Source organism: Eucyclogobius newberryi, unplaced genomic scaffold, assembly GCF_026437365.1.
Source record: "Eucyclogobius newberryi isolate DKJ021-1_F unplaced genomic scaffold, fEucNew1.0.hap1 SCAF_641, whole genome shotgun sequence".
In the NCBI taxonomy this organism is placed as follows: Eukaryota; Metazoa; Chordata; class Actinopteri; order Gobiiformes; family Gobiidae; genus Eucyclogobius; species Eucyclogobius newberryi.
Genome location: NW_027316325.1, coordinates 17501 through 20000, shown reverse-complemented (window position 1 = coordinate 20000; position 2500 = coordinate 17501).

Below are 2500 nucleotides of genomic sequence, written 5' to 3'. Positions count from 1 at the left end.
TTTGCTCATTTTGGTGTTTTTTTCACATTTTAACCCATTTTCACCCCTTTTGCTCACAACTTCGTACTACGGCCCGGAAAAACGACAGAGTCGATGGGTATAGTGTACTATTGCCGAAAAACGACAGAGTCTTTTCGGAATTAGTGTACTATTTCGGTTTTTACTCTAAGTCCCTCAGGGGCATAGGGTGCTATACTCTGATGGTCAGATCACCTCCAGGCCCCAGGGGAGTGCTTTTCAGGGGTCAAACAGTGCACTGATGATGGGGGATTATTTCATTTTGCTCATTTTGGTGTTTTTTTTTTTTTTTTTTTTTTTTTTTTTCACATTTTAACCCATTTTAACCCATTTTGCTCACCCCGCACTCTGCCGCATATGAGGCCGGGGAAGGGCCACTCTGGCTGGGCATGGCCTCCGCTGAGCACCCCCTGGAGCCACTGGAGCCCCCGGAGGCCCTCCAGAGCCACCCCCCACTGTCCCCAGACTCACCCGGGGGAAGGGCCACTCTGGCTGGGCATGGTCTCCACCAAGCAGCCCCTGGAGCCCCCGGAGCACCTCCAGAGCCACCCCCCACTCTCCCAGACTCTGCCCGGGGAAGGGCCACTCTGGCTGGGCATGGGCCTCCACCGAGCACCCCCTGGAACCCCTGGAACCCCCGGAGGCCTCCAGAGCCACCCCCCACTCTCCCAGACTCACCCGGGGAAGGGCCACTCTGGCTGGGCATGGTCTCCACCAAGCACCCCCTGGAGCCCCCGGAGCACCCCCAGAGCCACCCCCCACTCTCCCCAGACTCACCCGGGGAAGGGACACTCTGGCTGGGCATGGTCTCACCAAGCACCCCCTGGAGCCCCCGGAGCACCTCCAGAGCCACCCCCCCACTCCTCCAGACTCACCCCGGGGAAGGGACACTCTGCCTGGGCATGGCCCCCACTGAGCACCCCCTGGAACCCCTGGAGCCCCCGGAGCACCTCCAGAGCCACCCCCCACTCTCCCCCAGACTCTGCCCGGGGAAGGGCCACTCTGGCTGGGCATGGTCTCCACCAAGCACCCCCTGGAGCCCCCGGAGCACCCCCAGAGCCACCCCCACTCTCCCCAGACTCACCCCGGGGAAGGGCCACTCTGGCTGGGCATGGCCTCCGCCGAGCACCCCCTGGAGCCCCCGGAGCACCCCCAGAGCCACCCCCCACTCACCCCAGACTCACCCCGGGGAAGGGACACTCTGGCTGGGCATGGCCTCCACCAAGCACCCCCTGGAGCCCCTGGAACCCCGGAGGCCCTCCAGAGCCACCCCCCACTCTCCCCAGACTCACCCCGGGGGAGGGCCACTCTGGCTGGGCATGGTCTCCACCAAGCACCCCCTGGAGCCCCCGGAGCACCTCCAGAGCCACCCCCCACTCCTCCAGACTCACCCCGGGGAAGGGACACTCTGGCTGGGCATGGCCCCCACCGAGCACCCCCTGGAGCCCCTGGAGCCCCCGGAGCACCTCCAGGGCCACCCCCCACTCCTCCAGACTCACCCCGGGGAAGGGACACTCTGGCTGGGCATGGTCTCCACCAAGCACCCCCTGGAGCCCCCGGAGCACCCCCAGAGCCACCCCCCACTCTCCCCAGACTCACCCCGGGAAGGGACACTCTGGCTGGGCATGGCCTCCGCCGACCACCCCTGGAGCCCCCGGAGCACCCCCAGAGCCACCCCCCACTCACCCCAGACTCACCCGGGGAAGGGACACTCTGGCTGGGCATGGCCTCCACCAAGCACCCCCTGGAGCCCCTGGAACCCCCGGAGGCCCTCCAGAGCCACCCCCACTCTCCCCAGACTCACCCCGGGGGAGGGCCACTCTGGCTGGGCATGGTCTCCACCAAGCACCCCCTGGAGCCCCCGGAGCACCTCCAGAGCCACCCCCACTCCTCCAGACTCACCCCGGGGAAGGGACACTCTGGCTGGGCATGGCCTCCACCAAGCACCCCCTGGAGCCCCTGGAACCCCCGGAGGCCCTCCAGAGCCACCCCCCACTCTCCCCAGACTCACCCCGGGGGAGGGCCACTCTGGCTGGGCATGGTCTCCACCAAGCACCCCCTGGAGCCCCCGGAGCACCTCCAGAGCCACCCCCACTCCTCCAGACTCACCCCGGGGAAGGCTCACCCCGGGGAAGGGACACTCTGGCTGGGCATGGCCCCCACCGAGCACCCCCTGGAGCCCCTGGAGCCCCCGGAGCACCTCCAGGGCCACCCCCCACTCCTCCAGACTCACCCCGGGGAAGGGACACTCTGGCTGGGCATGGCCTCCGCCGAGCACCCCCTGGAGCCCCCGGAGCACCCCCAGAGCCACCCCCCACTCTCCTCCAGACTCACCCCGGGGAAGGGACACTCTGGCTGGGCATGGCCTCCGCCGACCACCCCCTGGAACCCCTGGAGCCCCCGGAGCACCTCCAGAGCCACCCCCCACTCTCCCCAGACTCTGCCCGGGGAAGGGACACTCTGGCCGGGCATGGCCTCCGCC